The sequence below is a fragment of the Notamacropus eugenii genome, chromosome 4 (genome assembly GCF_028372415.1).
Source record: "Notamacropus eugenii isolate mMacEug1 chromosome 4, mMacEug1.pri_v2, whole genome shotgun sequence".
In the NCBI taxonomy this organism is placed as follows: domain Eukaryota; kingdom Metazoa; phylum Chordata; class Mammalia; order Diprotodontia; family Macropodidae; genus Notamacropus; species Notamacropus eugenii.
The window spans coordinates 187,118,987-187,134,288 of NC_092875.1; the positions used below are offsets into that span (position 1 = coordinate 187,118,987).

The window sequence follows — 15,302 nt, forward strand, 5'->3', positions numbered from 1 at the left end:
TGATTACATTATTTTCCAAATAAATATGCAAAATGCAAGTTATAACAGATCAGTGGTCAAGTCCACAGACAGGTCTTAACAAGCAAGTGCTGGCAGGTGAGCATGTCATGTGCTGTCAAGAAGTCCAGTATGTGTCAGCAGAAATAAATACCTGTAATGACTTGTTTACAATATGATACCATATGGTTACAAGATACAATATTGCATCATCAAAATTTCAAGGCACAAAAAGTCACAAATTTATAACAAATTATTAAATTTAAAATACGTCATTTTTTTAAAGAATGCTTTATATTTTTAAATGACACAAATTAAAAAATATATACTAAAGGGTTAAAGAAAGTAGATTTCCAGGGAGATGCTGAGTAACTTTTTTAAAAGGAGCAGTAGGTCAAATAAGTTTGGAAACCTCTGGCAATGATATTTCTACCTTCCTTAAAGAAAAATCTGCGAAGCCAGAAAAAGGACTCCAAACTTTCCATAACACAGAAGCTTTTCTATCAGTCCTTAAACCCAAATATGGATTGAAAGTCACATAAGTTCCCCCACTCTCTAGTATTCAAAATTACTTTAAATGATTCTGAATTACTATTTGAATTTTTTTTTCTCTTATGTAAATAAAATGTCCAAAGACAACAAGGCCAAAATAGCTACTTGAAGTCCCCCAAAAGGAGCTGCTGGTCTAAGCATATCAAGTCTCCCATTCCTACAGTCATGCACGCCCTCTCCCAGCTCCCCACCACCACAGGATGTGACCCCTTCTGAAGCTTAGAATTGTTCATTGGTCTGGGTCTCACTGGAGGTCTGAAAGCATAAGATTGCCTAGAAACTGCAGCATCTCACCCTATCATTTAGATCTGACTCTGCTTGTGCCCAATGTCAGTCTGACACAGGTCACCTTTCATCATTTCACTCATGCAATGGCTTTTCAGAGAGCATCTTTAAGGACGATGAGGCATCCGCTCACTTAATTACTCACTCTCCCTCTTTTCCTCATACAGAATCAATTTCTGAAAGATAAATTTAAACTCTCATTAGGGAATGACTATATCCCATGTACCTCATCTTGCCCTGCTTTTTTCCTCTCTGGTGTTTCCATGAGAAAGCTAAACACTCAGAGTAGCCAAGGAGTTTTCAGAGTAACTTAAAATAGTCTTAATCGCACTATCCTGTACATTCCTGACTTAAGAATATAGATTTCCATTCTTTCTAGTTCAAGCAATTTATGCTACTATTCTCTATTTTTAGCTTCTCTACCGACATGCTTTAGGACACTGGATCATTCTAAAAGTACCTCAACTTCGTCCAAAATATGGGCATAGCATCACCAGCCAGTCCTCTCTCTTTAGCACCATCTGATGAGAAACAACCATATTAAAATATTAAGGACTGATCATGGTATACTGGCAACAGACTTGAGTCAGGAAAACCTGGTTTCATTTCCCCCTTCAGACATTTATTAGCTGTGTGACCTTAGATAAGTCACTTTACTTCTCTCAGACTCAGTTTCCTCATCCAAACAAAAATCAATCAATAAGTACTTGCCAAGTGCCTTCTATGTGTCAGGTTAGGTTCTGGAAATGTGCATATAAAGAATCAAACAATATCTACCCAAAATAAGCTTGTATTCTCATGGGGCTAAAATAAGAGTGCTACACCCAGTTACCTCAAAATCCAGCTCTAAATCTATGATTTAGATAAATCATGCTTGGAAAAGGATGCTAAGTAGGCCCAAAAGTGGTTTCTTTCTTGGGATTTAGTTGTTAAAAGTATGTCACTTTGAATGTAAGAAACTAGATATAACTTCCCATTGCTATTTTGGTTAACAGAAACGTCCATATCCTTGACTGCTTCAAAGGAAATGAAAATCTTATCCAATTTTGACTTGGAGAACAAGATGGTGCAGAAGATTAATTATCAAAAATGGAGAGACTTATTTCACCTTTTGGTCACCAGAGTCACTGCTATTATCAGGAAGATTTCTCTGATGGACTACCCACTGCAACCATCTTTTCTTTCTTTGAATTTCTGTTGCACTTACAGACCTTGGTTGTCTCAAACAACAAGACACTGAATGATGCACTCCCCTGGCATCTTGTATGTGCTTCTCAGCTCACCAGGAAGGATGGAACATGCCTGACTTCTTTCGTATTCCCAATGGCCCCCAGTATGGTCCTGAGACCAAGAAAAAAGCGCAGTCAACACTTGCTGATTCAGATTTGAATATTTGAGAGAAATCAGCTGTTGACGTGGGTGCAGTTCTAGGTGAGTGCCTTCCCTCATTCCCAAAGATTCCATATTCAGTGACATTCTAAGCAAATGGTCCACTCATCCACTATTGACTATTAGACAAAACCCACAGCTGAAGATTAGAATAGAAATCAAAATAGAGTTTGACCATTTGGACTATATCTGAAATTCCATAACTGGAAAGGAGGGGTTAGGGGATAGGGAGAGAATAACACATGCTAATTTTGTTCAATAGGAAAAAAAAGAAAATAGATGTTGTTTTACAGGCCCGTCAATCCACCATCTTCCAGAAAGGAAACTAAACTGTGAGAAATCCCAGAGCATCAGGGACAGATGGAATCCTTGCATTTCAGGTCATTTCTTGCATGCCCTGGCATCCAAAGGTCTGAGACGATGTAGGGAAAAATTAATTAGTGGCGGCAGCAGCGTCTGAGCATAGTTTAACTAATTGCTACTATGGAAGGGAAAGAGAAGAGAGAAAAAGGGGGAGAAATGATCACTCAACAGATGAAGTTTTAATTAATGGTGTCTTAAGACCGTCACTTCTTCTGGAAGGCATGTTAGTAGCAAGTGAAAATCACCTCTTGGTGGTTACTGGGTCCAGTGACAGGTTCAGTATGCAAACAGTGTGCTTCCTAATCTTCATGGTTCTAAACTTAAAAGGGCAGGAAAAGCCTACCAGCATCCCAATAGCAAGTGTTCACCTATTTGCCCAGCCTATAGGGCTGGGTGATAAGGGAGCACCATGACCCAGTTTTTACTTGAGTATCCATGTACCTCAGGTGGTACAGATGTGAGAAGTTTGGACATCAGATCTATAACCCTTCATTCACAGAGATTCCCAACCCCTTTTGAATTCTTAGCCATAAGTAGGAGATTTAATCACATTGTGTGGCTCTGCGATTTATGTATGCTGTAAATTATATTGTGTCTTTATTCTAGAAGTGTCTGTCAGCATGCTTAGATATCACAGTGATAGGCATCCAAGGGAAAAGAGGATAAAAATAAAATGGTTTGTAAAGGCATTTTGCAGCCTAGTAGTAACTAGAGGAAATGGTACCAGCCACACAGAATCTCGCGACATTCTTGTTAACCAGGTATCTCTTTGGCTTTAACCCAGTTTGCTAAACAAGTACAGAAACATATTATCACCTCATTTCTTGCTCCTCCCTGACATACTCCTACTCCACCATCACTACCACCATTCACATCTCCTGTCAACAGGTAAACAAAAAGCACAATTAATAAAATCCCCACTGCTTGCTTTATGTGGTGTCACAAAGACAATACTAATTTGGAATCCAGTCTAATGCAGTGAAAGGATGCATTGGAAACAATGATTCTTGAAGGCAGGACCAGCCTTGCCTTGTATCCTTAGCATCTTGTACAGTGCCTAGGATACAGTAAATGCTCAATAAATGCACGTTGACAGATTAATTTAGGTTCAGGGGACCACACTTTGAAACCCAACCATTGAAGTTGGGCTCGCCATTTAACCACCCAGGCCTTAGTTTCTCTATCAATAGAGACAGGGGTGGGAATAGATGACCTCCAATATTCTGGCACTTTACATATATTTATGTATGTTTATATTTAAATCATACATATATATTTACTTATATTATCTTATTTCATACTCACAATAACCTATGATGGAAATGTTATTATCATCCCCATTTTATAGGTAAGGAAATTGAGGTTGAACTTTCCCGGTTTAGTGACTTACCCAGTTACAAGGCCATTAATTGTCTGTGGGATCCAAACTCCAGTCTTCTAACTCCAGTTTCAAAGATCTATCTACTGCCTCATAATGGCTGCTCTCACTAGGATCACACTAGCTGTACTTGTTGTTGTATTGGTTTAGGACAAGAAGGACAAAAGAAATAGTGCTTTCTTTGAAGGAGTAATTCCAGAAGCCTATAACCTAAAACGAAGACTATCCCTCAGCACAGCATAGGAAAGCCTATTTTTCCTACTTAGCACCAGGCCATTAGCTCAAATCAGGAGCCCTGCCATCGATCCATAGTTAAACCCTGATATTGAAAGGAAACTTTTCCTTTTCCAGGGTCAAAAAAAAAATTAAGCACTAGGCCCAGGAACACATTAAACACATTTGAATGAAGGAGGGATGGGGAGTTGATTCACCAGGATAATACTAATGGTAATTAACTTCCTGGTCATCCCAACACCATACAACCAAGTGTATCCTCACTCTCCTCAGCTCTACTTTATGTCATCCTCCAGTAGAATGTAAGGTCTTTGGAGGTGGGGATGTTCTGTTATCTGTCTGTCTGTCTGTTAATAATCCACTGGAAACCTAACCAGTCTGATATTGCTTGTCACTTAGCTTTAGGTCAGAAATTTATTGGGCAGGTGCCAAGTCTATACAGCCATAACCTAAACATCTCTTGGCCATACAAAATGACGATGGTAGGGAAGTGAAAGGGGCTGTAAGGAACACCTTATGGCCTGGGTTTCAGATACAAAAAGTAAGAGCACTGAATTGCTTAATTTCAGCTGTGCTTAGGAAAATCATATTTTCCCTCAATGATTAGTGAATGTGTATAGAAAATGGCTAAAAAGTATTTTTAATCATATTGTGTCACTTTTTTGATGCCCTCCTTTTCCTTCCTGTTATCTTCTTTTATTATTATTATGTCTAGAGAACGGCTTTAAAAGCTATTAGTGGCCCAAGCCTACATGCACCTCTGAAAGCCTATGATACCCTATGATCCTAAATGAGAACATAATAGCAATACCCTTCCCCCAAAACATGAAGGTGCCTGCCCCCTTGCATTGTTTTCAGTGACTCTCGGGTCACTGAAGGGGATGAAAATTGCAGCAGAATGAAGGCCATATAATCCTCCAGAGCAGAAGGATGCAATTGGCTGACTCTGTGTTAATCACATCTAATGCAGATGACCCAGATTGTCTCTGAAATCCTGGGGGACCAGAGGACACTGTTCAATAATCTCTCCTGACCTGAAATGACTGGGATTTAGGACATTAGCTTTTGGAGGATATGACCGTAGGTAGCAAAAACTGCTCTCTTTTAATTAAGTGGTGCCTTTCCCCATGACCAAAGCACACAGAAAGCACTTAATACATGTCTGTTGAATTTAATTGAATTTATTCTTAATAAATGTTTGCTGAATTTAATTCTGAAGGAGTTAACAGGAGGACCATCTCTTGCCTCAGGGTACTGGTTTTATATTTAAACCTACATTCTTTACACTCATTTCTTCATTCAGAATCTTGCTCCTGAGTGATTACCCCATTCAAATAGCTGTGGTAAGCAACTTTTTGACCTGTATAGCAAAATCCCTTGCCAGCCACCTTTTCTCTTCTCTCCAATCCCAAGGGGATTATGTGGCTAAAGTCACAGTAATTCAGTGATAACGGAAGCAGTAAAGTCTATGCTATTGGGTCAGAGTAAAGATAAGGACAAGAAAGTTACACCCAGTTACTCAGACTAGGGAAAGTAGGGGAAGGAGAGAGGTGGGATGAGGTAACCCAGAGACTAAAGGAAGAGGCACAAGACAAATGATTTAGAAAAGAAAAATAGCTTAGGCTCACCTTCCTCTATCCTCAGAGTCAAGTAATAGTATTCTTAAGCTGAGAAGACAAGCATTTGTTTATTCAACAAATGTTTATTAAGGATGTTCTATTTGCAATGCTTTGTGCTAGGGTAGTGGGCAGATACAAAGAAAGATTAGGCCTGGTTACTATCAGCAGGTAGCTTACCAGGAGTGATAAGACAGAGATAAATTGAACAAACATTAGAATATGATCAGTGTGCTCAAAGGCAGACAAAGTGCTGTGAGATCAGAAGAAGGCGATAGCACTTGCATTAGCGGAGATCAAAGATCACTTCATGGTAGAAGAAGCATTTGCTCTGAGACTTGAAAGATGGTGAGTAGGAAATCATCTGGCGGAGGCTGAGAAGGAGGCCACACTTCTAGTTATTGAAGCTGACTGAACAGGATGCATCTAGAACTCGGAACTAATCCGACCTGGCTGGAGGATAGAAGACAGAATAATAGTTGATATTTATCTGACTCTCTAGGGTTATGAAGAGCTTTATATACACAATCACATTTAATACAGCAACCCTTGGAAGTAAATGTTATTATTAGCCTCATTTTTAAAACTGAGGCTCTGAAAGGATAAATGACTTATCAATGGCCATGCAAAATAGTGAACATTATAATCAGAATTCAAGCCTAGGTCTTCCAAGTATTACCCCAGTGTTTCTTTCATTACCTCATGGAATGCGCACCAGGAGTACAAAATCCTGTAGCCCACTCTATTCCTCTGGCCCTACGCTACCAGACCATACTTCTAATTGTCCATACCAACCAACCTCTTGCCATCTGTCATGCCACTGGACCCATCAAAACTTCAGAGGCCATGCCTTGATGGTTTTAATCCACTCAGCTTTGGAACACCATCCCACCACCCCCAGGACCAAGCTGTTCCACTTGGGTAATCAACGTATATCAATTCACATTGCCCAGTATATTTTGTTGGACCCAGAACATCAACCCATGCTTCTAGCCACTTACACTCTCGATCTTCTTGCCATCCTCGCTGCAGCTCCAACCAGTAATATCTCTTGCTCTGGGAATTATAAATTATGCAAGTACTACCATTGCTCCTAGAAAGAATGTGCCAATAAAGTTATAAAGTTCCTCTCACCATCCCTATGATTGGACCTGTGACCAAGCACCTTACCACAACTAACAGTCCTCTAAACATGTTCTCTCTCTCTCTTTCTCTCTCTCTCTCTTTCTCTCTCTCTCTCTCTCTCTCTCTCTCTCTCTCTCTCTCTCTCTCTCTCTCTCTCTCTCTCTCTCTCTCTCTCTCTCTCTCTGTCTCTCTCTCTCCCTCTCTCTCTCTCTCTCTCCCTATTAGAAATGTAAGCTTTTCGAAGGCAGGAACTATCTTGCTTTTATATTTGTATCTCCCTTACTTAGGAGAGTACTTACCACGTAGTAAGCTCTTAATAAGTGCTTTTCACCATGACACCTACTCATCAAAATAAAACTGGTCTACCCATTCCGAATAGAAAAGCAAAATGGATAAAAATCATCTATTTCCCAAACTATAGCACATAGCCATCCATATGGGCAGTCCATCAACTTTGTTCAAGTGGGCATGTATATGTGTGGATGTATATGTGCAAAAGGGCAGCTAGGTGGTGTGGTGGATACTGCACCGGACTCAGAACCAGGAAGTCTCTTCTTCCTGAGTTCAAATCCAGCCTTAGACACAATAGTTTTGTGAGTCACTTACCCCTGCTTGCCTCAGGTCTTCACCTGTAAAATGAGCTAGAGAAGGAAATGGCAAACCACTCTAGTATCTTTGCCAAGAAAACCCCCTAGAAGTCAGAAACAACAGAAAACAACTGAATAACAACAACCTGTGTAAGATCTTAGACAGGCACTGAAGAGGGATGATGGGTTAGATTCAGAATCAAGGACAAAGGAGAGAAGGCAGTAAAGGGGAAAGCACATAGACTCCAGAGTTAAGAGACTCTGGACTCACAGCTCACTTGTGATGGTACTGTGCAACCTTAAACAAGACATTTTCCTGGGACTCAGTTTGTTCCTTTGTAAAATGAGGGATTTGGACTAAATGGCCTCAGGAGATCCCTTCCAAACTCTAGATCCTAAAATCATGCTTGGGAAACTGCACAACACTTTCAATAATTCTAAGCCACTCACTGCTACAAAAGCCCATCTTGTTAATATAGATATTTAACCAATGACACCACATAACTGAGTGAATCGTGGAACACCATGATGTCAGAAGAATCGAAAGTACCAATAACCCAATGGAAAGATTCATTGGGAGGATAAGTAGACTACAGTACATCACCAGTGATTTGCATGCAAGAAGAAACAAAAGATATAATCAAGGACATATATGACTAGAAGAAAAAGTGAGGTGTTCTTGTAGCAATAACAGAGACAATAGATGCATTGTCAGAGTACTACCTTCATACCCCTTAGATATTAAGCTCCAGTTTATTGGATAGAGGCCCTATGGAGGATTTATGAAAAAAACACAGATAGGAATCACACAACAACATTTATTACAACCCTACTATTTACAAGACACAGTGTAAAGAAGCATGAATGGGATTATGATTTCCAGTGGGAAGCAACCATGTTGATAAACCTATAGATCTATCAAAATATTAAATTAAACTAAATATTGAATGAATCATGTGATACCAGGTTGTTCAGGTAGATTGCTACCAGTCTGTGGAAGGCCTTGAATGTCAGGTTCAAGAGCTTAAGAGCCATTGAAAGTTTCTGAAGAATGAAGTGACATCATCAGACCTAGGAATGAATAGACCATTCATTCTGTCTCATGCCTTTTCTCTGGAGTAGTTTCTTAAGCATTCAGGACCACAGCAGAAGACAGGGTCAGGAAGGGAGAGGAGACAAAAGTAAGAGTTTTAAAAATATTCCAGTTCCCTTCAACAGTTCCATTTCTTAGGATTTCGTCACAACAAGCACAGAACAGTAAAACATGTGCCATCTTTTAGATCTTGAAAAATAGGTAGGAAATTAACTGCTTAAGGTTGGGGGGGGGGGGTGTGAAGAGAAGACATTACAGGAGTAGAAAGTCATATGAGCAAGGGTTATAGAAGTGTGGGTTTGGAATCCGAAGTGCTGGATTCAAATTCTGGCTCAGCTACTTATTACCTGCATGACTTTGGGTAAAGAACTTAACTGCTCTGAGCCTCAGTTTCCTATCTGTAAAATCTGTGGATTAGGTGATCTCTGAGGTTCTTTCAAATGCTAAACCTATGAACTGAAGTAAAAGCACAACGGCCAAGCCAAATGAGGCTTTCTGAACACATTGCTGTGGAACCTTTCATGTTGAATTGAATTTTCCTACAAATGAATGCCAATATCCTTAACGGTGGGATTCAAAGCATTTCACCAGTCATACTCATTGCCAGCAATTCCATTGCCTACACCATCTGCTTTAGCCAGGCAAATCTTGCCCCCCTTCTATGCTCATTTTCTCCTGCCACCAGGTCTTGGCACACATAATGCTACATGCCTAGAGCCCCTGCCTGGTCCCATCAACCAAACCATTTTCATTTCTTCCTTCAAAGCTCTGCTAATGACTTACCTGTTTCATGAAGCTCTATCTGATTTTGAGTAATTCTTAACAAATTACTAGTGTTCACACCTCCCTATTACCAACAAGCCTTCACCCACCCCACTAGGCCCATGTTCTTACATATGAAGAGGACTTGGAGAAAGTCCTCTTCACTATTTATCCATCCTTAAATATAAAAATGCCTTATTTACCAAGCAGGTTCAAGTAATAGGCTGCTCTAAATACTTAAGTTAGATGATAGAGCAAAATAATGACAGTTATAACATTTAGAGCACTTCAAGCTTTCCAAAGAACTTTACAATTTAATTTTTGACTGTCTCATTTGATCCTTGCAACAACCCTAGGAGGTAAGTGCTATCATTATGCCCATTTTACAGATGAAGAAACTGAGGCAGGCAGAGGTTAAATAATTTGCTCTGGGTCACACAGCCAGTAAGGGTCTGAGGTCACATTTGAACTCAGATCTATCCTGACTCCAGGCCCAGCATTCTACTCTTTGTACTACCTTAGTACCTGAGAATCCTAGATCTGGAGTGAGAAGTCTTGGTTCTGACACTCTCATATGATTGTGGGCACTACTTGCCTTCTCCAAGACTCAATTTCCTCATCTATAAAATCAGGACAGAAACATTTTACACTGCCTACCTCCCAGGTTTATAGTGACCATAGTGCTTAATAAACTGTGAAGCACTTTAGAAAATGCCCAACTTTGGATTTATCTCTCTAGCCCTCTGCACAGTACTTGGTACATAGTAAGAGCTTGATAAATTTTTTTTTTTTCAGGAAGACCTTAGCTTGAAAGGGTCAAGGTCCCCCACTGCATTCTGGTCTTCTCTAGTTGCCCCAACCTATATCTTGTCACTGATCACTGATGGCTCCAAAAGAAAAAGTGAGGCTGGTGACCCTGCACAGTCATGCCTAACTTAAACACAATTCACTGGTAAGTCATGGCATCATCTTCCTAATATCACAGTCCTCTTCAAGAACAAAGAACCATCAACAACAACAATAAATGCATTTTTATTCATTCATTTAAAAAGGTGATTGTTTTTCAAATAAATAAGATACAATCAAAAGAAACTTTTATTTTTAATTCATCTATTTCTACCTATTTTAATCATTTCTATGGAAATCTTTTTAAAATAAATTAGCACTTTCCTGACTTCTTATACATACAGATTGTTACTTAATGCTAGATGAAAGTCATGCCATGCTTTGAAAGGAAGGAGGAAATTATTTCTACTTTTGAGTTATTTACAGTCTGAAGTACAGGGGACCATGGGACTGGTTAGTAATTAAGAATCACCATGGTTATAATTTAATAAGACTCTGGATTCTGGATCCAGGTAGGGCTTCTTGCCCCTACACTAAATGACTCTCCCTCACCTGGGTACTCTTTGGAAGTCTTATTTGCTTTTCAGAGTTCTCCCGTGACTTTGCTGCCAAATGACAGCTGTCCATTCACTCAACAAATATTTGCTGAGTGTCTACAACACACCTGCCCCTAGCAGCTGTCTACCCCAAACATCTTCTAATCTCCTTTGGACTGAGATATCAGAAAACTTTGCACATAGAAACACATAGAGGTTATGTTGTGTTTGTTGAAATAAGCTGCATCCGAACTATATGGAAAATTAGGGAAGAGGCTGGATGTGGAAAATCAATGAGTCTTAGTGCATGGACTTGGTGATGGAACCCTGGGTTTGGAGTCAGAGGACTTGCATTCAAACCCCCAACTACTTTGTTTCTCTGAACCTCAGTGCCTCCTCTCAAAAATACCAGTCAGACTAGATGGGCTCTAAGGTCCCTTCTAGCTCCAAATCTATGATCTAATCAAATTTATTTTGTATTTTTTTTCCGATGACCCTATTTGCCTCCTTTTGGATTCTCAGCCATGAACCAGATAAATGAAATTGACAAATCCATGAGCTCAGAATTAGGGAGCTATGTATATGCATACTAGCTGGATATGTGAATCCACACATACAGCAAAAGGATTTAAAACTGGAAAGAACTTTAGAGAGCATCACAATTCAACTATTCATACAGGTGAGGAAACTCAGACTGAGAAGTTATGACTTTCCAAGGCAACATAAGTGGGAATGAAATATTGGTTCTCTGACCTCAAATTCATTGTTTTTTTTCTACCACGTCACAATTTCCTGCTATGTGACTAAGAATGCTCCTTTGTGTATAATAATTAGTGTTTCTTAAGTTCTTTAAAGTGTACAAAATAATTTACATACTACACTTTCATTAGTATCTTCCATTTCTCTTTAAGGTAGTTATGACGCCCATTTTACAGATGAAGAAATAAGTATAGAGAGAGATGTGATTTGTCTATGGTTAGCAACTAGTGTCAGACAGGATGTGAATAAAAGTCTTCCTGACTGTGAGTTCATTAGCTTATCTATTCACTATGCCATGCTTTCTCTGTGTTGAGGTATATTTAAGAGGTATAGTCACTAGTGGGTGGTACAATGAACAGAGATCTGACCTTGCAGTCATGAAGACCTGGGGTCAAGTTCTCCCTCAGACATAGTCTGTCTATGCTTAAGCAAGTCAATTAACTTTTCAGTGCTAAGTTGTATAAATCCAAATTACAGAGCAGGTAACAACCATATTGGTAGAGGAAATTTTCTCACCACAAGCTCACTTAAGCCAATAAAATCACAAGTCTAGTACCCCTCCCCCAAAAGAAAAAAGTCATTCATTTGTTATGTATCTAACTTTGAATTTTAAGCCCTTTGAATATAGAAACAATTTTCTCTAAGTACCTTTAAGTGTGTCATGTATCTAATAGGTATTCAATAATTGTTGGAATTTTTTTGTTTTGTTTTTAGACATCGCAACTACTAATAGCATTGATGAAACCAAGTAGGAGGCCAAAATACATTTGCAATCTTTAGCTGAAAAGCTAGCCCTTCCAAGAAAGAAGAGCTGTGGCAGATTGCTCCCCAGAGAATGATTCCTCGGGGTGATGCCTTCAGTACAATCCTACAGGGATGGTTCCCCAAGGAAAACCTGTCAGATGAAGGTAACTGATTTGGAATTGGAAGGGATCATAGTATCACAGGACCATAGATTTAAAAAAAGAAGGTACATCAGAGGCCATGTTGTCTAACACCCATTTTACAGATGAAGACAATGAGTCTCAGAGAAGTAAAGGGAATTTGCCAAAGATTATCTGGGTAATAAGCAGCAGAGTTGATCATGAAATCTAGGTCTCCTGCTCCACATCCAGTATCCTTTCCATTATGCCCAGTTGAGTGTCCACTTCAAAATTTAGGATCATCATAACCAATAGTATCCTAATTTAGTTAGGATACTTATTCCCAACCCTTCCCACACAGCTAGAATAATATTTTTAAATTACTTTAAGCAGGTGACAGAGCCCAGGTGAGGAAAGATATCCAGACCTCCTTAAGAGACCCAGAACAGGGACAGATATGCCCCTCATAACACCTGGCTGATGCAATTTAAGCACTGTCCCCAAAGGAAGTAGCCTCCTCTCAATTGTTAAAAGAAGTTTTAAGAAAACATCCCTAAGTAGTATGCTGTCTTGGGCCTCTGAGACAAATAAGAATAAGAATAAGAATCCATTACAGAGTAAGTGAGCATAGGGGATTACCAAGGGACTCCACTGGCAAAACATCAAGTCCATTCTGCTATCACCAGCACCCCCACAAAGAGCCAGGACAGAGCCACAGCTGTCTCTCCCACTTTGTCCTTTATTATGATCTTGCTTTAAAAGTACTTTTTTTTTAAGCATCAGAATCTTTTCTAGTAAACCTCTGATGATATGTTTCAAACAACCAATATAATTTGGAGCTGTCTTTGTTCAGTTGTTTTTTTCAGTTGTTTCCACCCATATTTGGAGGCTTTCTTGACAAAAAGGTGGTTTGCCATTTCCTTCTCCAGCTCAATTTACAGATGAGGAACTGAGGCAAATAGGGGTAAGTGACTTGCACAGGATCGTGTAACTAATCCCAGAGCTCTATTCACTCTTCTCAATTTGAAGCTATCAGGGGTCTCAAAAAACTATCTCAAAAAAACCACCCTTTCATTGAGATGTACAGTGATATACCCAAGGTCAGACAGTGAGAAGAAGTGAATGTGTGATCTAAATCTAGAGTTAGAATTCTGTGGGAGACTACACCCAGAAGTACCCTGGTATTGTCTGATTCTGGTATCTCCCCAGTGGTTTCAAGTAGTGCCACAAAATATCCCTTCCAGCCACCACAAAAATTTATTGACATACAACTGATTTTGAGTCATTGTAATTTTTATAATTATTATACTATCCTCCACTAAAGTCTTACTCTTGTGTCACAAGAAGACAATTCATCTACTCCTGTCCACCATGGACAACTCTTTCCCATGACTTCCCAGAAACCTTCCTTAGAGGATCTATCTGATGTGCTAGAGCTCACTTGACATTGTATTAATATGAGTGGCATGAACAGGTTGGCCAACATAGTTATCCCTTGGTCTTAAGATAGATCAGTCAATCTATCTTAAAGCAGGTTCTCCTTGAGTCTGCCAAGATGGAAAGGTTTTGAGGATGGAACAAGCAATCTCTGTCATCCAACAGCCAAGTTAGCTACAGTTGGAGAGACTCACCAGCAAGATGGTAGAAGTTTGCTGAATTCTTCTGTTACACCAATTCATAAAGACCATCTACTAAAGGTGTAGAAGAATAAGGAAGCAGAGGAAGCACCCCCATCAATGAAAGTATTTAAATATATGTATATATGTGTGTGTGTATATATATAATATATATGTATATACACATATGCATATATATATATATTTCATAGAACTCAGAGAGTGGGGTAAAGTTGGACCATAAAATTGAACACATGAAAATAAGATGTTACAAATCCCCTAAAGCTGGAATTCAATAGTATAGAATGTGGACTTCTTAATTGCACGGTGAGTATTTTATGTTGCAAGATTTCTCTGGGAGGATAAGGGCCCTTTCTGTAAGAAAGGGAGATCTGTGTGATCTTAGGTCAGTCACCCCACCTCTATCAGACCCACTTTCCTCTTCTGTGAAATAAAGGGGCTAGACTAGATGGTCTCTGGGCTCTCTGCCAGACTATGACCCTCTGATCTTCTGACAGCTTTTCTTCTGCTGAATAAAAACCCTATCAATGAAGTAAAGTCAACAAGAATTTATTAGATACCTACTGGGGGTGAGATATTGTGTTCTAGTTCCCAGTCTCTGACTGTGTATATATTTGATGAAAGCTCAATTTGGAAGATTCAAGACCCTGGCCCCATAGCAGTATTGCCCATTTATACCGTGCAAAAACAATGAACAGAGTACTGTTTCGTGTCACACTTTCAAATGTCACACTCAAAAATGAGAACCTCTGCTTATCATAACTGTATCTACCTCCTCAGTCATTTCTAGGAAAAAAAAAGATTTCTGGCTTTCTCTGGGTTTATATTTTAGAAACGAGACAAAGGCATAAGTCAGAGGGGAAACAAATGGGGAACTTTTACCTTCCATTTCCTAGCTGATGAAATTAATTGTTTTAGTCAAGGCCTTCAACTGACTGGAAAGAGAAAGAAGTTAAGTGGTACTTCTGCCTTCTTGAGGGTTCCTCCCTTTGAGCTTCCTTACCCCTAAGTAAAACAAAAACACAGCAAGGCTTTACAATGACAGAATATGAAATCAGGAGAAGGAACAAATTATTCCCCAAGTCCTATGGGCATCAGCTGTAAAACATACCCATCTGCACATTATCATGGTAGAAATATGTAACTTATGGAAAAAGAGTCAGAGAGCCATGAGAAGGAAACATTAAGCTGAATATCTATCAGTGGGACTGGACCATGACTACTGGTACATATGGAGGGGGAGGGTAAGGGAAAGTGGTCACTGACCCATTTGCAGGTGC

At 39.4% G+C, this 15,302-nt stretch overlaps 1 long non-coding RNA gene across 1 annotated transcript; it reads right to left on the bottom strand.

The window, feature by feature from the left end:
* Positions 1–5,483: 5,483 nt before the first annotated feature.
* LOC140498307 (uncharacterized) lies at positions 5,484–15,084 on the bottom strand. Its single transcript, XR_011965061.1, has 3 exons — positions 14,905–15,084; positions 6,816–6,907; positions 5,484–6,267 (listed from the first exon to the last, which is right to left on the bottom strand). It is a non-coding gene; the product is annotated as an uncharacterized lncRNA (long non-coding RNA).
* Between the last annotated feature and the right edge of the window lie 218 nt (positions 15,085–15,302).